Here is a 24,241-nt window from a genome sequence, read left to right as displayed (position 1 = left end):
GTTGTTGTTGTTGTTGTTATTTTATTTCAATTATTAAACTGTTTTTATCTCAACCCACGAGTTTTTCTCACTTGTGCTCTTCCAGTTCTCTCCCCCATCCCACCGGGTGGGGGGGAGTGAGCGAGCGGCTGCATGGTGCTCAGTTGCCAACTGAGGTTAAACCACGACACCTTCTTTTGTGAACATTTATTACTTGACAACGTGGAATGACACACTGTGTTTAAATAAAGTGACTAGAAGAGCCACCATAATGTGGTCATTGTTTTTCTCTTATGGTATGTATTGGTAAGTGTTCCATATTTTTCCAGACTCTTGTCTTTACCTTGCTGATATATGTCATGAAAATAGGAGTGTCAGGCAGCCCTGAACTTGCTACAGAGAATGGAATATAGTGCATGCTTTTGATGCCAAAAATAGCTTAAGAAGCAAAGAGTAGCATCAAATGGAAATAAAAATCCAAATGCAAAGCTTCTCAGAAAATCTTTCACCAGGTTCATACAACTCAGCTTTAAAAAAACTGTCGATGAGGTCAGAAACCTGACATCCCGCATTCTCCATATTTTATCTTTCTTGTAGAAAGACAGGCAAGAAATTTCTAATATCTTCTGACTGAAAGTTCTGCCCAGCTCCTGATGATCCATGTTGTTCATACTACCATGTGAGCAAATCACCAGACAAACATCTCTGTCCAGAGTCGCAATCTGGGAATTAGATATGCTAACCTCTTTTTGTCAGAGAGACCCTCGGTCAAACACTTCACTTCTCCACCTTTCAATCTTCCCACCTCCAAAATAAAGCTGATCTCACTTGCAAGGTTTGTAGGAAGTGCAATGAATAACTGCGAATTGCTTTTAAAAATCTCAAATCAAAACTCAGCAAATTATTATTATTATTAATATTACTAATAAACTGAGGAAATAAGCTCATCTTTCACCTTGCCTGGAACCATAAAAGGCAAAATAGAACAGAACATTTTCAGGAGTGGTATTTAGCTGGATGAGGCTGACAGCAGCACAAAATATTTTATCCAGCAGTAATTTAAGCAAAGTCAGAGTGCACTAAAAGAGCAAATAAGTGTGGTAACAAGGTGACAATCTATAAGAGCCACTGTACTGTATTGAGACTGATATGTGACATGGACAAGGTAAGGGGGAATATGAATAAAAATGTGTCCTACTGTGCTAAAGTTTCAACGTATTTCCTTTTTCAGCCCCGTAAAGGTTTATCAGGCAGCACTGTGGGTGCCCTTAGAGAAGCAAGAAGCATGGGTTCTACTACATTAGTCCTGGAAATATCATGCAACTTAATTTTCTTTTCTCAGTCACTTTTCTCTTGGATAATGGCAAAAGCCACTGGCTAACCAAAGTGAGTTTGGTGGTTGATTTCTGATTTCTAGTAAGAAAATACCCTTAGCACAGATTCCAAATCAAGAAATTATGAATAATTTCTAATTTGAACTTCCCATGCTCTAAGCAGTGTCTCCATCTGCAAACTCCAACAGTGATGCACTCCTGTTTTTAATCTCTTGGCAGAATGGTAAAAATGAATCCCAGGAGTTGCGTCTTTCTGAGTCCTCAGAACTCTGAATAAATAAGGCCAGTGCAATGCTTATTAGAGCAAAGAATTTGACTCAGAAAGTTAGGACATAAAACCTAATAGTCCCAATATTAAAATTATTAATTGACACATTTTTTTTTTCAATTAGAAAAGAAAAAAAAGTAATCTTTTGAACATGGTTCTTTTAAGGAGTTGGGGATGACTATATTTCAGTTAGTATTTTCTCTTGATTTTTGGTGGAGAGAGAGGGGTATCTCCAGAGGATAATCCCAGTTTTAGACTGAAAAGACTCATCCTGTTGATGTGCCTTCCTCTTTCCAAAAACTAGAAAGGGAACATAGGATGATTAGGCTCCCATTTGAGGTTTCGCCATTATGTGTCTAAAGATAGACTGACTTTTATAAACAAACAAACTTAAATTTACTGCACTGATACAACAGAAGACACCTGGTCTTTGAAGCACGCATCATTTCAAAAATAGCATTGCTTCCTACTGCATGTAGACTTAAGAAACATCTATTAATAACTTTTTTTTTTCTGAACCATTTCAAATGTCATCAGTACTGAGAAATGTTTCTCTCCAGCCATGTCAAAATGTGGAATCCAGCCTGATCAAATAACGATGAATTTATCATATAAAACATTTCCAGTCATCTTCATCATGTGCCCTTTATGGGAATCAGCGTTAATTAGGAGCATAAGGCTGAAGAAATTGCCAGTGTCATCAAATCTAGATCCAATTATTGCAGACAACTACCTCATATGACCTTGTTGACAACTCTTCACGTTCTGTCTCAAGGCAGCCAGGTTTTTTTCTGCCATGCGTCTGATCAGATGCTATCCTAGAATTTTACTGCTCCAGAGTTTAGAAACTTTGAATTTCCAGCTTACATTTATTCTCAGGCTGATGTTCCTAGGACTGTAGTGTCCTATAACTAAAGGACTGCGTTCCTCTCCACTGTGAATTAGATGGGGTAGTCAGCTAAGGATCAGAATAGCTAGAGTTGAATTAATATGGATTGTGTTACACTAAATGTCACACAAACTGAGCACAGCAACGTCCCTCTTGACATACAATAATGACATGAATCTTTGCTTCTGCATTTACTGTTCCCTTACTTGACCTTCTTCGCTGAAGCAGATCCCTGATCCTTTGAAGATCCTGGGGAATATGTGACCAGATGTTTCTAACCCCCCTACCACATTAATTTTCAAATGCTCCAGGAACAGCAGCAAACACCAAGTTTGGTGTGTCAGCCTCTGGGACATGCCAAATAGTGCGTCAGAAAACTTTAAAGAAAACATCGTCCAGACTTTCATAAAGACAACCACTTTTGGTCACTGTTCCACAGAGTGAGTTAAAAGAAAAGCATCTTCTCCAGAAAAAAAGCAAAGCTGTGTCCTCTCCAGGAGTATCTGTTGCCCTCTCATACCTGCCTCTGGAGCTGCAGGTAGTAATAGAGGAGAAGAGTAGGGATACCTGAAGCCAAGCAACGAAGACAATAAAAGAACTAAATATAGAAGGAAAATAATGTATTTGTACTTCCCACAAGCATGACAAGGGGCAGCCTTTGTCTCCATTCCCTTCTATGGTATTTAAATGGTTAAAGATGTACCACATCCCCTAATTAAGAGGGCTTCCTTAGTTCAGGTAAGAGGAACTTGAGTTGTCCACAGTGATAGTCCTTTGTTTAATACCCTTGCGTTGGCCTGTTGTATGTGGTGGTTTATCACAGCAAGGGGGGATCTGGGGATGTGGGATGGATCTGAACACCAGGAACTATAGAAAACATAAATAAAACAAAATGTCATGTTAAGTGGTTCAATGCCTGTGTGATGATTGCACTGGAATAACAGTTTTTAGGAATAGGCATGTTGAGGGACTTGTTTCAGTTCTACCTGTTTTATTGTGGGAGGAGCAAATTTAAATAATATTTTTAGGGTTGCAGTGTCAAGCACAGACAGCAACGTTTCTCAAGCATTGTGATATCACATTTTATTATGTGAAAAATTCCCCGCTTGCTCTGGGGATGTAGCAGGATCATGTAAGGAGGAAGCTGTGGCTCTGGGATTCACTGCAGCCTTTGAGGGAGATAAAGTTTATCAGGAACGGAACCATGGGAAATCAGAGAGTGGCTTCCTCTCTAAGACAAGTTGTGCTTGGATGCTTCTTTCTGTACAGGTTCTGGCCCCTCTAAGTTCACTTGTGGTCATGGCAAGTTGCTTATTCTGTGATACTTATCCCTTATATTTTCTTCATTTTATTCTTTATGTGTTCTTCATTTTCTGGGTGCTGGATTTTGAGACCCTGATTTGTGCATGACACCCATGGCAGAATGACATAAAACCCCTCAGAGTCCCATTGAGTGGTGCTCTAACTCTGATCCAACCTTCTTTTCTGAAGGCTGTAGGGTCAGGTGGACCTCAAACAAATTAACAAATTATCTCATAGGTGTGAAACTGAAAATCTGACAAATCCAAAACTCCTTATCACATTTCTAACTAAAAGTGCCTGCTTCAGGTTAGTTTTTACCTCTCGACCTCACCAAAAGCAGTACGGAACTAGCACTTATTTCTCTTGTTCATTTTAACCACAAACTTCATCTTGAAGAAGGGGGGAAAAAAATGACATTATTATAAAAACTTTAGGCTCGGAGAAACTGTACTTGAAAAAACGAATAGTCAGATAATTTTGGAGAAGCTCTGCATGTGACATTTTTGTAAATAGATTACAAAAGTACTACAGAGGATTTGACATTATTAACACTAAAAATATTATAAGAATCTAATCCTGCAAGATGCTGAGTCTATGGGAACATGCAGCATTTGACAGCTCTCAGGAAGCTCTCAATAACTCTTAGATTCAGGCTTAAAGTGCTGTAATCCTGAGTTTCCCATTAAAGATGCACTAAATGTTTCCACTAAGGGAAGTCCCAATTATGTGGTTTTATATAGAAAAAGGGAAAGTTAATGAATGGAAATGTAACAGCTCTGACGCTGCTGAAGTACTGAGCTGTCATCCTCATAACTTTCCCAGAGAGATAAATATGCTCTTTCCAGTTTCTCAGAAGTTATTATTGCATCTGATTTACAGGCAATATAAAGGTAGAGAGGGGGAAAATCAGTGGCAACTTTTTGAGGTTTTTCATAATGAAAATTTTAAAAGCTTTTTTTAAATGAGCAGTAGGGAAATACCATATTTTTATTAAACAAGAAAACATGGATTATAAACTGGTTTGTATCTAATAAAATAGTCATGTTGGCTAACGTGCCAGCATATCGTGTTAGAAAAATCCTGAATTCAAAAGCAGTCTTAATTTCAACTCAAACTTTTGAGGTTCACACCTGTCCTGTAGAACACTCTAAAACCACACAGTTTTTAGCCCTTTCATTTGGAAAAGGGACCAAGATGCACTGGATGGGGATAAGATTACAGGATGAATTTTATGTAAGTTTTTTACTGGAGCACATGTAATCCATACCCTGTTTTAGTTATCTGTATTACAATGAAAAGATTCACCTTCTGAAGGCTCCAGCCTGTTTCAGTTTTCTACTGAAGACCTTGTTTAGGTTCGAAACCCAACTTTTATGCTACTATTAGTAGTATAAAGTATTAGATTAATGCTACTTATCCTGTCTGTTTTTTCCACCATCTGTCTCTCTGCTTGTTTCCCTCTATTTTTATATTCCTGGTAGCAGACACATAAGAGCTCCCCTGTTTCCCTCCACAGCTTTTTGCTATTACAATGAAAGCAGCTGGCACTCTCCGCTGAGATCAGAGCCCTGTTGTGCTACGGGTTGCAGATGCACTTTCTAAAAGGCAACTTCAGCCCTAAGGACTGTCTTGTGCAAATACAGCAAGGAAGGATGGATGCAAAAGTGACCATGGGAGGGCAGGTGAATTTGACATAATCCTCAGCCTGTCTGCATTGAGAATCAAACCTAAGTTTCTTGCTGTCAAACCCCGCATGCAACCCAATAAATCTTCACATCTCTCTGCATTTCCTGGCTTTAGTGTCATTTTGAAAGAGTGTTAGTAGTGATGCAAATGAATGCAAAGCCATAGTGAGAGACAAGAGGCAATTCATTAGGCCCCAGGCAGACAAAATCTGTACCCATCGAAGCAGGTAAATCCTCAATGTTGTGTTTAAACGTAGGTGTCTGCAGTGTAGGTTTGTTCCACCACAGGTACGCATGTCAGCCTGGGCTCCTTGACACATACGGAGGGGCAGTCCACATAGACAGTGGGTGAAATCCATCTCATCTTAAAAGAAGATGCTCATGTTTGTTGGGTTGAGTCACAACGTTATTTCCATTGACTCTACTGACTATAGAGTTTATTGCCTGTTAACGATAATGAGAACATAAACACTCAGCTTATATGGAGATGGTTGAATTGTGCACCTCCAAAATAGAGCAGAAGAACCCATTTTTAGTTCCTTTATGTGGGACCAAGCTGTACTCTACAGAAGACCTTAGAATTTTCATCCATATGTGCTTCAGTGACTTCATTGTATGTGTTCAGCTGTTTTGTTTGATTCTATGGAGAAACTCAGTGATTTCACCTTCTTCATTTAGAAATTTCCCTCCCACCCCAAGTTCTCAGATCACTATAGCTGACAGTTTTATGCCCTTTTACTTTCTCTGCGGGAGTGGCAGGGGGGGGGGGGGGGGTTTGATTCTATGGAGAAACTCAGTGATTTCACCTTCTTCATTTAGAAATTTCCCTCCCACCCCAAGTTCTCAGATCACTATAGCTGACAGTTTTATGCCCTTTTACTTTCTCTGCGGGAGTGGCAGGTGGGGAGTGGGGAAAAGAAGGAGAGAAGATATGTAAGAAAAGGAGGTTGTTTTGTCCCATATTTTGCAGAGACCCCAAATCAGAAAATGAAAGTGTTCAGGTTTTTACCATCTATAGCTCCTGAAATATTACGGTTGCCTTCTGCAGAATGACCTGTTTGCAATACTTTGTTTCTGATGACCCAGCAGCAGAGACGGAGTAAAATGTTGGGAAAGGGAGCTATGCACAGCTACCCACTGCCTTCGTATTTCCAGTTATCACATTTTAGGCATCCAGTCTTGGCACATAAAAGGACAAACAATTACCAATACCTAAAGAAGTCAAGTGTTCAGCATCCTAGTGTTTGGGGAGTAGCAAAGCCAGCATGCTTAGCAGGGAAATATGTTTATGGATCAGATCACAATTACCAATACCTAAAGAAGTCAAGTTCAGCATCCTAGTGCTTGGGGAGTAGCAAAGCCAGCATGCTTGGCAGGGAAATATGTTTATGGATCGGATTGTGCTCTTGAAACACATAATGTTTCTCTCACACCATCATTGTTTGATGCCTCTATCTTTGACAAAGAGATCAGAAAGAGTTCATAAAGGAAATCCTGATAAAAAAGGATAAACCAGAGTGGTTTTCAGTAGGAAAGAAACAACATGTCTGCTTGTTGCTGTACATGGTAGAGCCCTTACGGATAAAACAGCACAGATCAAAAGGGGGGAAAAAAACCCCAAAATTGTAACTAATCTACACCACAAGGCAATCTGCTTTAGAATTCTCCTATTTTTGTCCTTAATTCATATCCTCTGTTAAAAGGTATCTGGTGATGATGTTAGCATGCAACATGCCTTGAATCCTAACAGGTAGAGTAGGTTAGCTGAGTGTAATTTCAGGTTTGTGTTTTTCCTTCTGAGCTTAAAACTTCCTACCCGCCCTGAGATGCCTTGCCTTGCAGCTACCTCTGGAAAGTATCAGCAATTACATAAAACCCAGAAACCATCTAAGCAACAGTAGATATATTAAAAGACTTATGGTTTACACCAAGGCTTTTTACAACAAACATTAATGCAAACAGAAACTGGCTATTCACTGGAGAAACTGTTAGTTTTTATAACAGATGGAGTAATGCGTTGACCTTGGACACAGGAGTGAAATGAGCAGACAGCGGTCTGCTTTTGTTGGGGAAAGGCTACATGATTCCTATAAATAGACTAACAAGAGCAAGTAACCTTGTAGCAAATTCCTGTGTTCTGCTGATTATTTTTTTATAAGACCGTGAAGATGTTTTCGCATCAAGTACCTTTTAATGTGAGAAATCAAGGTATGTTCTCAGGTATTTTCAAACAATGTTTAACAGTATTTTGTCCAAAAATACAAAATATTACTGTTTAATGTTAAATGAAGTACCCAACAAACCGGCACAGTTGACAAAAATAAATGATGCAGTTAAAAGTCTTATAAATAAAACTATAGATAAAAAATAGATGTCATAGATTAAGCAGAGAGAAAAATGTTTTTCCCTGGAAAAATATCTGATACCTGTCCTTGGTCTTGTTTCTACTATGCTTGAGAGAGGTTGAGGTAAGCACAACTAAAGTCTCATCTTCCTTAAGGAACTTGAATAGTGCTTATTAATTTCATAACCTACCATTTATCTTGTTTTAGTGTATGAAAATATAATATTTTCTAAACCAGCTTTTAATATTCCATGTGACTGAAAAGATGAAATGACTTCAAAAGCAATTATTTACCTGGCCTAACTTTATCTCTACCAAATATTTATAACTTCACAATAATGACTTGTTTCCCATTGTTTGACTGCTTAATGACCTTGCCACCATTAGTACATTCATCTTCCACAGTCTACAGTGAGGTAAAGGAATGGTCTTAGTCTTAACAAAAGGGGAATTAAGTCAAAGCAAATGCAAGTGTCTTTCATGACATTAAGGAATTACTTCAACTCTCTGTGATTCTTACCCTCTGCTTAAACTGTAAATCTAACCTTCAGGTTGGAGCTGGATTTGACTGTTTAGTTGAACCACCTCATCTACAGTTAATGTATTTTTAATGGGCACAAATCTAATGTATATATTTAAGAAACTATAGAGTAGATTATCACCACATTCAGCACATCTAAAATTCAGTAAATATCATTAGAAAACTGACTATTTCAGTTTTTATAATGTAAGTATTACCTTACATTTCACAGGGAAATACCCTTACACATACTTCATCCAAACAATGTACTTTAAGCTTATTACTGATTATACAATAAATAAAGAGCAATGTTTTATTTTTCGTTCAAGTGAAATAAATAAATAAATAAAATAGTTTGCTCTGTGAATAAAAAGATCCATCCTTAGGGATACAGTGTGGTTTTCACATAATTACGACATTAGCCTGAAGGCAAAATGCTCAAATGTGCAAGATTTTGCCTCACATGAGTTGTTTTACAGCATAAACACAGTTTTGGAAAGGTCTAGCTAACCATGTGGTCTGAGGCTTAATTACTGAAACAGCTAGGCAGTCCCAGCTACTCAATTAAGGAGCTATTTTCCCTGGCCTAAAGAGAGCTTCCATCTAAAACTGAAGGACTCTGCATAGGCACTTCTTGAACAGCGGTGGATGTATATACCTTTCAGGAAAGAGAAGGCACCATGGGAATACAGCATAATAAGTAATAGCTCTTAGCGGGGCAGAACTAAGACATTAACTGCTAACTCCAGTGGTGTGTTGCACCGCAGAGACCCAGATGCTAAATCATATGGGAAGACATATGTTTTCTCTGATGAATTAGGTCTGCCTCCTATAAGAAATAAACTCTGTTTCCTAACATTATATTAAAGATGCTAATGCATCTTGCACAACGATGAGAAGTGCTCTGCTTTGGGAAGAATCTCATTGCATACTTGTTCCCTGATGTTGCTATTCGGTTCTTTATTATTGTGATGATTTATTGTTTGTTACTAAAGCCCTTTCCATTAAAAACCTCCAGCCTCCACTGCGGGTAAGTGCGTTCTAACCGATTGATTTGGGGATTTCCTCAAATTAAAGTAAAAATAGAGAATACATCAAAGCTAAAATTAACATTTCCATACTTGACTATCTAATGGTTGACATATGGAGCTACAATTCTTCAGATGGGTCTCCAAGAGTGGAACTGTATTGAAATAGGTCCATATAGACAAAACATGTTATTTAATAAAATATTTCCAGGCAGAGTCTCCCAGCAAAAGTAGAGCTAGCTGTCAAGGGAAATGACTAGGATTAGACAATTTCTCTTCACAACCCATTTTGGGATTCACCCATTATTAGTTCTGACAAACCCTTTTTCTCCCCAGCTCCAGGGAAATTCAAAATTAGAGGCTGCTGCTTTGTTTGATGCATTCAGGGAATTGTACCCTTCAAATCCACATTAAGTGTTTATACGTAATGTCGAGCCAAAAAATGAGAAAGCAAATGAAGTAGTCCTTGAGGGAGTGCTGCAGATCCTATTTTTTCCATTCATTGATGGTAGCCACAGATAGCCACACAGTCTGTGTTGGTGGATACTTAAGAGGGCTGTACCAATTCACAAGTACTTCCAGGTACAGATACTATTCAGGCTGTATGATTGTAGGTTCCTTAACCTACTAGAAATTTTATCTGCTTTGCATTTGGTTAGATAGGAATAGAACTGGGAATCCAGTCTGATTCAAAGAGCCATCTGTCAAAATTTCCAGGGCTAATGAGACTGGCTGTCTGAGGGTATGTTTGCAGTGTGAGGCTGTTGTTCGGGGCCTTACCATTGCCACATTTCATGCCTGTGCCATGATGGTTTGTGAGTGAGCAACAATCTCCACCTTGCTCTGATTTTCATGCAAAGAAAGCCAAAAATTGTAGACCGTAGGAAAGCCACAGCATACAGTAAAATATTTTGCAATCAGCAAAATCATAGGGCCAGGATTGTGGCCCACATGGTACATCTTACAAGCTCTCAAGAGCGTTGGTTGTTACAACAGTTGGTTAGCAGTGGGAGGAGGAATGCAAGAAACATGGAAGAGAGGGCCAGCTTTGCCAAAGGTTTCTGTGTGAGCTTGGGGAATTCTCTGAATCTTGTCACCCAGAGCAAATAGCAGATCTCATCTTCCCCTGTCTTTGTCTGGCAAATCTTTCAGGCTAGCAATTGTGTTTTTGCACTGGCCCAGTACTGGGGGCTGGAAGGTATGGGAGTACTCAGTACCTGGCATGGCACTGAAGTCAGTTCTGTTATTGCGTATTTCCCCTTCACAAGTTTGATGAGCTTTTGTTGTGGGACACTGGATACTTTTAAAAAGATTTCTCTCATCTGCCTCAAGTGATGTACAAATGAGTCTGAGCAATTTATCAAAGTTTCCTGTCTATGTGATGGAGATAGATAGGTAGATAGATAGGTAGACAGACAGACAGACAGACAGATAGATAACTACAGAAGTTTATGGAGAAGAGGGGACCAAGGCAGGTTAATAGAATTTCATTAATAATGGTAGAGGTGTTTTGGGGAAGAAGGGGAGTGTCTGTGGTGAAAAAGTCTTGTTCCCTCTTTTTCCCTGAGCTGTGCATGGATTTCTTGACGCGTGCTCACATAAAACTGTTGGATGTACACACACGTTTATTTAGCCAGTGACTAGATTAAGTAGTTTCTTCTTAGAGGGGGAAGGGAAATATATAATAGATAAGTGGGCCCTTTAAGATTTAACCTTTTTATCCTAATAATCATCTTATGTTTTGAATAATTTGGAGATCCAGGGACAGGACTAAGCATATAAATACAGTAAGAATTGGGACCTGTCACTTTCCTTTGCCCTTCAATTTCGGAAGACTGCTGAGGTGCAACCATACGGACATCCTCACAAAAGCTTTCAGCAATCTGGAGGTGCAGAGAGAGATGTGGGAGTGGACAGCGTCATGGAGGTGTCTCAAACCATTCCATCGAACATTAACTATTTCCACCTGCTGGGTAGAAAGACATGGGTTTGAGTGATTACGTGGCCTTGGGCACAGATATCTTCAGTGAACTCCCTCAACTAACACCACCAGTTTTAAACTCAGGTTGAATTGAAGTGGGATTATGTTGAAGCAAGAAAGCCTTCACACCTGTGTCTCTTGGACAATGCCATTGGCTTGCTGAAATCTCCCTCAGGCTCCCAGGAAGAAAACATTGCTCAGGACTATTTCTGAAATCGTGAAGTTTCCCTCATACGACATTAAACTGCTGAAAGCATCACTGGAAATCCCTATACATAGGTGTTTCCATCACACACAGTTTTCAGTACTGCTTTCTGCTTCTCCAAGGTTAAGATCTTTCTGACAAATCTGTCAGTCTCAGTCTTGTCAGAGGGATCAGTCCTGGAGCCATATTTAGTGCAACAGCAGGAGGGAGGGGGGAAAGTGCCTTTTCTCACTTGCTGTAGGATATTGTGAAACCCAAGGAGATGTGGTTGGTTTTGACAGGTGTCAGAGGACTGAGCCATAGAACAAAGCTTTGCAGAGATCCAGAGGGTCATTTGGTTGGTCCCTTGCAGGGTTAACCAGACACAGGTCTTTCTGACAGATGTTTATCAATGCTTGCTGCTCTGGAAATCACCCAAGGATAGGGGCTGCCTTTACACTCCTGAGGGCAGATATCTCTTCCAAAGCCTCGCTGTCCTTCCTATCATGAAGTTTCTCCAATGTAAAATCAGGTGTAAAAGTTCCTTCCTGGAAAGTGTGTGCATTGCTTTCTACCTATGGTGAAAACAGAACAGTTTATTCTCTTTCTCTCCATGGTGTCTTTTGCAAATTTGATGACTATTTAATTATCTTTGACTAATTACACAGCCCAGATTACTACTGAATTTTTACTTCTAAAAAGACCTTTGATTTTTCGTCTGCTAAGCACACACAGAGCTAGTCTGTGATACTGTATAATCCCATTGTGGGTACATTCATCCTTCCTGACGTAGCCTCTTCTGCTTTCTTACAACCATTTGTCACACCTTAATTTGCCATGGCAGAACACGGTGGGGGGTCTGTGAATGCTTTTCAAATTATGTGATAATGTTTGGCTTGTCCCTCTTACGATTTGCTTTAAGATTTGAGCTTGAAACACATCCCTGCCCACTAGTGTTTTTGTACTCAGCAGAAATTGCCGATTCTCTTGCATGGTCCTTGTTTGGACTCAGACGTGAACCCCGACTTCCCCCGACTGAGACAGGAGCTTAAAGACAGTGTCTGGGTCTGCCCAGTGAGAGACATGGGAAGGAAGTAAAGATTTAATCTCTTTTTTACACTGTTGTATTACACAGGTTTAAAATACAGAGAACATCTCAGTGTTGGTGCAGTCTATGCCATCAAGAAGATATTTGCAGCCCCTTTACCCTGAGGGTTTGTTGAAGCCACTGCCTTCTTGTCCAAAGAAAGTGGAGAGGATGGGAGGAGATGGGTGCTTGGATACATTCTGCTGTTAGTTTTGGGAATAGAATGAAATGTCAAACTGTCCACAGACCTGAGTGTTATTTTGTTGTTTTTTTTTTTTTTTAAATAAACTTTGATGGAGGTATCTTTCTGCTTTGTCCCTTTGAAAGTCAAATTTTATCCTTAAGATAATGGAAAATATCAGTCTGCCCAATCTTGAATTTTAATTTTTTCTGAGAAAAAAACCCACTTTTTCTTTTCTTTTTAATGTTGTCTAAAAGAGAGTCTGTGTAGCAGACTCTTTAGAGATAGTGCTGAGACCTAGGACTACCAGTGCACTTAGTGATCGGCTTTTATATGGTAATATGTATCAGACCATTCAGATCTTTTCCTATGAGAAAACTGCATACTCACAATTTTCTTGGTAGAAATAAACCTAAATAAATCATGTAATTGAAGATTTTAAAATCTTTTAAAGATACATGTGTTTTGTGGAGGTTTTTTGTTTGTTTTTTATTTTTGTTTGTTTGGTTGGTTGGTTTGGTGTGGGGTTTTTTTTGCACTGGATTGAATTGCCATTCAGAATTAAACTCAATTGGAGGTTAAGAAAAGGACACTCAGGTGCCCTTTGTGATGAATAAAGTTACAAAAGGTAATAAATAAAACATGGCAACACTAACCACTGGAGACAGCTGGAGCTTTTATCTGCACTGTAATGAAATACTTAACCAGTGAACATATGTGATACTTGAAAAAGTGACCTTTGCTAAGCAACAGGATTTTTGTTCTCCCTTCTCTAGAAAAAATGAAAAAGTGCTGTATAGAATCCTAGAATGTTTGTGGTTTTGTTAAAGCTTCTTTGGTTGTTTCTTACCATCTAATGCAATAGTGATGAAATACATGAGTGACAGCCTCAGAGACTGATGGCTCTGTTTACCCGGGAAAGCACCTCCGTTGCGCTGGACAAACCAACATGATTTAGCTGCGTCCTGCAGGGCCCTTCTCTAGTGAAGAGGGACTAGCTCAGTCTACATTGTTTGTAGCTTTCTGTCTCCCTGAAGAAAACACCAACCCTAGCGCCAGCAGGGTATTCTGATGGATGACCACTCATATTTGGATTCAACCCACCAAATGCATTTTATTTAGTAGAGGCAGCAGATAAGTAATTAATTTTGGATACTACTAAACCAAGACAAATGAGAAGAGATGACTTAGACCTGGAAAGTTATATAACTCATATATATGGTCCCTTGGTACCATCTAGTGCCATCATGTACGAGTTGCCCTCACTACAAAATAACTTTAGCAGAATAAGAACATTGCTGTATGTTGAAGAATGGGGGCAATAAAGAGTGGCAGCAGCATACTACAAAGCAGTAACAATTTACGGAAATACGTTCAAGCTGCCAAGAGGTGCTGAGACTTATGGCTTATCAATGGTCCAGACACTGCTCCATATACTGTTGGTGGTGATCCAGGAAGCCAGTGAAGTTGTCCATTACTGGTGCAAAGATCTGCACAGAATTTAAAAAAAAAATCTTAAAGTTTATTAAAGATTGGATGTGGTGGTTCAGGATGAGTTTTGAAAATTGACATTCATCCCTTTGCCCAACAGATATATTTTCAAAATGCCAATGAATGCTGTAACCAAAACCACTAGGCCCTTTAACTTCACACCCATTCAGGTTACTTTGGTGTGTTTGTCTGCTGCGCCTGTTGAAGTGAAATATTGCACTGCGTCATTGAGGAATCATGCCAGGGTCTCTCATTTTGGAGCTTTCTCTGTTGCTTTTGCATCTGTTGTCACATTCTGCAACGTTCTTGGTGACAGTTTCCACCTTACCCTGTCCTTTCTGTGCCAGGCATTTGTGCTCCATGAAAAGTGCAGCTTTTAAGGATACACAGCTTCATTTCCTTTCTTTCTTTTCTTATCAGCAGTGAAATAGTTCAAAATGTCAACAATAAATCAAGGTGTTGCTGTAAATACATCAATAGTCAGTCAACATCTCCTTGAAGTGAATGGGACAGTTTATGTTCTTCTAAGGCAGTTTTCCATGAATCTGCAGACTCAGGTGTTGTCTCCTTGTTTTGGGGATCTTGGCCTAGATGATGAAGAAGGTGACGGGTCCAGAGTGACAAGTCCACCCTATGATACTTTTTCTGATTCAAACAATAATCCAGCACCTTAGAAGTCTCCAGGTTTTAAAAACAATCTTGGTCTTCATCTTTTTTCTTCCTAAAGGGTGCTTTTTTTTCCTCATAAACCTCTAGTTCTCTTAAGGGAGGCATGATACTGACCTCAGGCAGCAATGATTACCTAAATATATACGCCTCTAACCAACAACAGAAATATGACAAACGAGTATCAGTTGAAACTGTAACCCCCAGCCTCCCTTGGGATACACCAACTTCCTTAATGAGAGAAACAATAACCATTCTAGTCCTGAGAGAGTTGAAGATAAATGACGGTCTACTGTTGATATTTTGATCTATAGGACAAATACGTTGTTTCTATTGAGAGTGTTTATATAAAGCCAGCTGAAACCCATAGGCTGCGTTCTTTGTAGGTAAATCCACTTGATTTCACTAGTAGAGAAAAGCAGAAATAAGTTTTTAAATCACTACTTTCCCCAGGCTCAAAAAGGACCTTTTTTTTTCTTCTTTTCCTTCTTTCTTCATTTCCCCCCCTCCTCTATTTTCTTTAAATAAAGGACCACCTCATGAGTGGAACAATACTTGGGAAGTCAGATTACAAAATTCACAGCTTTCTCGTAAACTGTCCTTTTGACAGCCACATACAAAGGCTCTGAAGTCCAAAGATGTCAATAGGTCAACAAAACATTTTAGCAGAAAAAAAGACACCTATAAAGAGACAGATTCTAATGGATTTCAGAGATAGAATTACAGTAATATTTCCTAGTATTTCCAGTAATATTGCCATTTTTTCCTTTAGCTTTCAGACTGTATTGTCATATTCCGTGATGTAATATTATTATATCATATAAAGACTGTACATCATACTTACTTTAATTAACCCAGACAACTCATTTCTGCCTGATGGAAAGTTTCTTGGTGGTTAGGATAGCGTAAAAAAAAAGAGGGTTCTTATCTTGAACAGAGCATCATGACATTACTGATACACTTCTGTCGTGGTTTAACCCCAGCCAGCAACTAAGCCCCACCCAGCCGCTCACTCACTCCCCACACAGTGGGATAGGGGAGACAATTGGAAGGGGAAAAGTGAGAAAACTCGTGGGTTGAGATCAAGACAGTTTAATAGGCAAAGCAAAAGCCGCACACGCAAGCAAAGCAAAGCAAGGAATTCATTCACTCCTTCCCATCGGCAGGCAGGTGTTCAGCCATCTCCAGGAAAGCAGGGCTCCATCACACGTAACGGTGACTTGGGAAGACAAACGCCATCACTCTGAATGTCCCCCCTTCCTTCTTCTTCCCCCAGCTTTATATTGTCCCGGCTGTGTCCCCTCCCAGCTTCTTGTGCACCCCCAGCCTGCTCGCTGGTGGGGTGGTGTGAGAAGCAGAAGAGGCCTTGACTCTGTGTCAGCACTGCTCAGCAGTAACGAAAACATCCCTGTGTTATCAGCGCTGTTTTCAGCACAGATCCAAAACATAGCCCCATACTAGCTACTATGAAAAAAATAACTCTATCCCAGTCAAAACCAGAACAACTTCAAAACCTAGCTTACTTGTAAGTTTAGTCCCTCCAAAAAGGTATGCTAAGTCACACCTGTTCACAACATGCAGACTCTATCTGGCACCATCTAAACATATGCAACCAAGGATAACCAGGAAAATTATTAGGATGTCTTTGGCAAGGAGGCAAAATTTATGAAAGAAAAATCCATCCAACCCTACACGAAACAGACCCTCTGAAGCAGGAAGCCAATGGAGGCTGAGATAGTACTCTGGGAAGTTATCACCTCTGCTTGCTCCCCTCTTATAATCCTCTGTGAACATACACTGATGGGCACTGTTGCACACATGATATTAGGTGAAGATTGCTGTGCCCCAACGTGATTGTTCTTATATTCTTGTCTTTATGTTCATATGGGACTTTCTTTATGTCTTTTGTTATTCCCATCCCAAAGACAAGCAGACTTCTAAAGAAAGTTTCTGAGTACCAGAAATGCCAAATTGTTTAAGAAAAAATTTAATTGAGAACTTAGTTCATCCACGGTACCTTCGTTCATCCTAGGTACCTAATGTGATTGATGGAAAGAGAGAACATATCTTCTACAGAGGACAATTCCTCCTCTCCTATCTGCCCTTTGGAGCTGCTGACTTTGACTAAAAAGGTTTCCCATGACAACTAAACCACTAAGCCAGGTGCCCCACACAGTTGTGACAACACTGACCCTGAGTGCTTCCCTCAGTTGGGACCTGTAGAAATAAATTGAAGTGCGGTATTAGGAAACGTCAACACTGTGGAAACAGTGCATCTTGCCTCGTGAAAATCAATAAGTAGTTTCTGTGACAAAAAAAGGCTAAAGCATCATGACATTCCCTGCGTAAATGTCACAGCCCTTTGCAAACACAGTCGATAGGTCTTCTTGCCATCAAAAAAATACTAAAAGTATGTGGATACTGGGAACAATCTAAACATTGCAGTGCATTGCAGTGTCTGCATTATAACAGGAATTTTCAAACACCTTCTTACCACTCCACATCCTTTTGTGCTTTCTGGTTATCACTCATACCCTTGAGATATCTTTTTGACCTAGGAAACAGGTCAAAGGGCTTCAGTGATGGGAAGTGGCACTTATGAAGAGGAATGAAAAAGATTGTCTTTACCCACCTTATGGAAGAGTTGACCACTTGTCTGCTGTCTTTGGGGAACAGAAGCATGACAACAAAACTACCACCAGACTGGGTATAATACCGGCAAGTTGAAGCAGGCCAACTTTTGGTAGGGGTTCATGTGAAAGAATTTAGCCTCTGAAATAATTTACCATGTTGGATTAGGCACTTTCAGAATTTAAAATCCAGATTAGTATCAGTGAGAGCACACCAGGACACAGCCTGCTGAGAAGAAGCACACCTCTTGTCAAGCCCTGGGAAAGCCTACAGCATATAGAAAACAGGTACAGCCTCTGTGTTAACAGTTCCCAAATTCTCAGAAACTGGAAGCCACAACAAACCCAACACAATGGAGGAGGTGTGTCATTTTGGGATCTTGCAACTGGCTTTTCACTGAGTGCATTGCATACCCCAGCAAACAGGTTTAAAGGGGCAAAGCAAAGGAGAAGAGATCATATTTTCACAGTGGCACACATCACATTTTTCTTGTGAACTGTATTTTTAATGCCGTCCTATCCCATTTCATTTCTCACTCAAATCTCTGCCTCTCCAAATTTCTGATCCTTACTCACTTGGGGTCAATTTATCCTGTAGAGTTCTGCCTCCAACACCTGAACTTTATAACTTCTTTCCAGATTTTCCCTCTATGAAGCTCAGATGTCAAGGTTTGTTAAGCAGCAAAATTGACAGGGATTTTAACAGTTGTGCTCAGTTTTGTGGTAGGTCTCATCTCAGGGATTTTATAAATGTCTGTTAAAATCAAAGGGGAAAAAAATGACTAAGAGAAGTGTTCTTTAGAAAACTTTATGTTATAAAACTACTGTAGCACAGCAGTTACATATAATGCAAAAAAAGTGAGGTTAAGCCAGTAATGGAGTTTATAGGGCAGATTAGGTCTTCATTATACACAAGCAATAGCTGTGTGCTCAAGGAAGAAACACTAAAGGACTTTCACCAACACTGTTGAGACTTTTGTGGCTTGCCAACTGAATTACCTCGCTTTCTCCTGATCTCATGACCCACTCCAGGGGTTTACCTCACCTGCAATCATCCCTTCAGACCTGCTGACATGGCCCAGGCAGTTGCCCTGGTTTATATGTTTTTATATTATACTTATTGGCTGTGATAGAGACCCGTAAGAGACCATTCTCCCACTCCCAACGTCCTGCCTCCATGTAACTTATAATTGGGTTGCGGTTGGGGAACATTAACTCTCCAAAGGTGTATGGAAATGTTTTCTCTGACTGGTGATCTGGGAGATTTTATGTCATGATTACCATCTTGCTTTTCTATTCTTAGCTCCAGTTCTTGATTTTAGTGCCTGCCATATCTCAAGAGGTTTTACAGAGACAGAAGTAATTTTCTGGAGAAGAATGTGAAAGTTTCCATGTGGTACAAAGTATGAAAAGGGAGCACGGTCAAGTGAATAACAAACCGGGGTATGAATCAAAGACTGCTAAAACCAAGAAGAACATTATTATTATTAACCGCTGGGGCTTTGGGTCCTGGGAGGCAGACTATATCTTATAATGACACTGCTTAGTGTAGGGGGCAAAAATGTAAAAATATCACAGTTGTTTGAGGAGAACTATGTTTAATAATAATAAGTGGGAGGGACTGCTGAGAACAGGAGAGCAGCGTATTTCTCAGTTCTTCTCTAACAGGTTTTGGCCCTCTAGTTATAAAGGGGTTTATTGGGAGATTGAATACAATCCCTAAGTCCTTCAGTATCAACATGGTCTGAGTCCAAACCAAACAATCCATAAATCAGCGGCAAGCCTTTGCTCCTTATCAAGTCAGGAATTAATGAGTTCAGAAGCCAGTGCCAGGATTGCCTATCTTGGCCGCATGTAAGGAGAAAGCTCTGCTCCCAAAATGAGCATCTGTGTTCTTGGTTGGACAGATCAAACCACTAATTATACTATCACAAGCTTGGGGGAAATCCTTGGAAGGGTGTGAAGAGGGAAGACGTTTCAGTGCTGTGGACAGAGGGGTAGAAGGGAGAAAAAGTGATGGTTGAATAATACCCTTTTCCAGAGACATGACTTTTCAAACCTTTCCAAAGGTTGAAGGTCCGCACTCCAAACCTCACTGGATCATCTTCCAAACTTATCTCCTCTCTCCATCCCCCCTCTGCAGTTTTACCTGTATTTCTTAGAGGCCTGGCACCATCTCCACATCCTTGCACTGGTATTCCACCAGCTCATACACACACATACAGTGTCATAAAGGGCTGGAAATGAGAATAAGGATCCCAGGAGGTGTCAGGCAGGTATTCTGCCCTTTGGGGCCACCTCACAGCTATCTTTTTGCCACAACTGAGAGAACAATGCACTTTCTGATTCAATTACAAACCCTTCATTTCCCCACACCAGTAAATTTGAGGAAAAAGATAGAAAAAACACACACACTGCTCAGCAGTGAAACAGGAAAAATCAAACTACTTTATAGACAATGATTCACCAATTGTGGAGAATAACAACATACTATGGTGATACGAGGCACAGTGTGGCTTTTTGGTGCTTAGATGCTGTCCTTCAGTCTTTGGAAACTGCCCTTGCCCTTTAGAAGAAGGTAAAATCCGAGCCTTGATGGATGGTATAGTTAGGATAAAGGCAGAAATGTTTACCTCAGATAGGAAGGCGACAAATGTGAAATGATCCTTCCTTTCACCATGACTGTACTTCAGCTTCTTATACAAGAGAAATCTTGAAGAAGATTTTTAGCCTGGGGATAATACATAAGTGTTGAAGAGTGGTTATTGACTGGCAGGAGAGTATGATACACCTCATGCATGTTTTAAAACACAGACTGGTTGGTGATATTTGCTGTAATTTCTTAGTAAGATCAAGGATCAGGAACTGACTTCTATTCATATGGGGCCAAACTTGGCCCTTTTTACACCTGGGACCTAACTGGCTTGGAAGAACCAGACACATTAACCAAAGAATTAACAGCAGTTTCCACCCCAAACTCCCTTTTATCTGGCTCCAAACATGGAAAAAAATTAAAGCTGTTTGTCTTTACTAGATATTAATATAATCTCAATTCTCTTCAACCAGTGTTCAATTTTCTCCACATAGATGTATCTGCCATCTCAGAGTTATCCCAGTAAGTCTTTTTGTACCATTCAGTACTAGAGTTTTGTGACCATATTCCATGGATATCACTTCTCTGACATCAGCTACTGCAAAGCTCTTCATAACAAAATTTTCTGGTTTTGAGTAATGTATAAAACCGTTCATGAATCCTATATTTGCCTTAAGGAATGGAAAGTGACTTTTCTTCAGTCTTTGCATTGTGCTTGTATTTTCTCCTTTGGGGACCATAAATATTGTAAGAACCTGGAAGCATTTACAAATGTTGCCTTCTTCTGCCTTGCCTGCCTGGCTACCTCTGTGCAGTATTTTATTTGGTGTTATGTCAAATGAAGATGCAGGCTCAGAAGGTTAGTAACACTTAAAAGCATAGGAAAGATCAATACGGGATTTGGAAAAGTAGGAAGAAACAGCCCTGATGAACCTTTATAGCCCACCAGAGAGAGGTTTTGTATTGGAGCATTGTGAAAGGAAACTCAGCCTAGACTCACCCCACCTAACTGAGGCTCTAAATTTTGAACACAGCAACCCTTGGGAAACATAAGCATCTCTAGAGGGTAGTACAGCCTATCCCAAGATCTCTTTCTACTGACTGTAAAAGGAGCTGAAAGTGGCTGTGCTCCTTTTTTAGGTGCTTAAAGTAAGATGAGGAAAATCTGGGCACAGCAGCAAATCCAACTTACCTGTAAAGAAAACGAGCTCTAAACCATCTTGTAGATTGAAGAATTGCTGAGTCTGTGCTCTAAATGTGCAGGACTAGAGGATCCTGGCACAGGCTTTCCAGCACTTAGCATTGCTGCTGAGCATGTCAGAAACACCCCAGTGGAGACATAAAGCAAGGAAAGAAAAGACAAAGGATGATGCAATCACAGATTTGTCTGATGTTTTCCTACCTGCTGCTCTCATAAGTGTTGGTCATCACTGCTTGCTTCTGTGTTTTGCTAACTGCCTGTTTGCCATGCATTACAAAAGCTGTTCCAGTATGTCAACATACTCCATGGGGTTCTTTTTTTTCTTTATCTAGTGTGACAGCAAGCTGGCTACTGGGAAGTTAGTACCGCAGCTAGACAGATGATTGCAGTAATCACTCCTGAGGTCCTTTTCTCAGCAAACACCTTTCATGATCTCACGTTTATGTATTATCTTCAGCCAGCATCAGCCAGACCAGACAGAGTACGCAATGCTCTCCAGCTTGTCTCTATGTGCGCTTCCTTCCTGCTTCATGGTTAATGTCCTGCAGTGATGTTACTACACACAGCATGAAAGCAGCCTATGCTGCTCACCCAACCACATCCACTCTGTATAGTCTGCAAGCCGTGCTCTCAAGCACACCTTCCATCTATTCTGTCAGACACACAGTACTTGAGTAGTTGCACCGGGGGTAACATGCGATGACCTTATGCATGCACTGTCCCAACAGGTTTCCCTCAGGTCCTCTCTTCAGCAAAATTTTTCTTTGCTCTCTCTCACGCTTGCATCTTTCTCTTCAAATAAATTTCTCATGGCTTCTCTCCGACAGCTCTGCACATTATCTTGCCCATTTTGTTATGCTCAATACACGTCTTCTTCCTCTGGTAGTAGTGTCTCATATAATGCCCAAGTTTATCCAGTGGATGTCTGCTACAGAGTCTTTCATTCACGTCTACAAGCTCTGTGAAGAAAGGAGGGAAAAGGAGGCTCCACCTTTGCCTGTCATGAACTTTTTGGCTTTTTCCCTTGGAAAAAAAGAGACCCAGCACAGGGATTATTCACTATAGCCTACTGTACTGGTGTTATTCCTGAGCAGGGAGAGGTTACGTTAGGTTGTCAAAGGGAGCAAAGCAACCAGGCAGAAGTTGCAATAAGAAAATTGAAAATTCAAGAAAAAACATTTTTTAAAAGTGATTTCGACTAGGGTCTTGAGGAATTTCCTCAGGGATTTGGTGAGGTTCCCTCACTGGGCATGTTTGGAGGGAAAATTATTTTTAATATGTAGACAAGCTAGGTGAGAGGAACTCCACCATTTGGATGGCATTAAGGTGATGGTAGCAAACTCCCACACCCCCGAGCTCCATTAAATCAATTTAATCCTATAAAAACCTTCAGTGGAAAAAGTTGCTTTTCCCTCTGGGATCTGCAAGGCCTTAAAATGCAGATTTTAATGTTTCTATACATGTTCTCAAGGCTTAGAGCCTGCCGTTCGGAGTACCCAGTTTCAGCTGATTTCAAATAGCAACTCATCAGAAAGGGAAAGGGTGGCTCAGGTTGATGTGTTGAGTCTATATTGTGCATCACCATATAAGTAATCACCTCATTGTTACTTAAAGGCTGCACCAGCTGGAAGGCTGGTATACTGGGGTACAGTGAGGTGAAGAGACCTTTGTAAGTCCAGATGGGAGATGGAGGCAGGATTGGGACCTAGAACATCAGATCATCAATCATGTACTCCAACAGTCCTCTGATTTCACATTCATCTTGGAAGCTTCATTTTTCACAAGAAGACAATGAGGATGGACGGCATTTCTGAGAAAATCTACCTTGCTTTCTTGCTTCCAGTTTTGTTCTATGTTGTTTTCTGTTTCCTCCCATGTGCATTGGCGAATCACTTCTAAAACAGGCGGGAGCTGCCCATAGTCATTAAGTAATTTGAGTGATGCAGTTTCTTAAAACTAAAAGAAATTAGAGATCCTGACCATCAGAGACGATAGGAGAAAGTGCAGCACCAGTAGCTGACTGTGGGACTAGGAACAGTGAATCTGAGTATCTCAGTGTGGCTAAATACAGGATTTAAGCGCTTTTAGAAACAATCAGGTGTATTAGAAATGTTCAAATATATATATGCATCAATCTGCCTTTAATGTATTCTCATCCTTTTATTTGTCAACCCTTCCCCTTATTTGTCATCCCAATCGTGTTGTTCATTGAGCTTCTGTAACCCTGAGCATCTGTAGTCTTATAAAAGCTACCAATTAGCTGAGGTGGAGTCTATAAACTGTTCAATAATATATGTATGAATTTCTCCTTCTTTTTCTTTCTCAATTTCTCTCCCTCATCTGTGCCTTAGATCAATGCAAGTTCCTAACATTTTAATAAGTTGCATTCCCCACACCTCTGGAAACACTAATTATTTCTCTGTTTGACTTTGTACACCTTGAGAAGTCCAGAAACAAGACCGATGCATCCATGATGTGTTATCCCAAGAGACTTCTTTGGTGTTTTTTTTACCTGATTCTTACGGGGCTCTGACATCTAAATGGACTTCATTTTAGTCCAGCATCCACCTTCTAGCTGAAGTAGTTGTAGTCTGATACTGTGTAGTCGAAAGTATTCCTTTTCAATAGTGTCTATTTCTGGTTCTTCAACTATTCCACTTCAGGAGCAAAAGAATGGCACTTTTAACTTTTACAGTGGTCTCAGAAGAGAAAAGACGGAAAAGGAAAAGGAAAAGGAAAAGGAAAAGGAAAAGGAAAAGGAAAAGGAAAAGGAAAAGGAAAAGGAAAAGGAAAAGGAAAAGGAAAAGGAAAAGGAAAAGGAAAAGGAAAAGGAAAAGGAAAAGGAAAAGGAAAAGGAAAAGGAAAAGGAAAAGGAAAA

The sequence above is a fragment of the Aptenodytes forsteri genome, unplaced genomic scaffold (assembly GCF_000699145.1).
Source record: "Aptenodytes forsteri isolate BGI_AS27 unplaced genomic scaffold, ASM69914v1 Scaffold182, whole genome shotgun sequence".
Lineage (NCBI taxonomy): Eukaryota > Metazoa > Chordata > Aves > Sphenisciformes > Spheniscidae > Aptenodytes > Aptenodytes forsteri.
The sequence above is the reverse complement of the archived record's forward strand: the minus strand, read 5'-3'. Positions refer to the sequence as shown.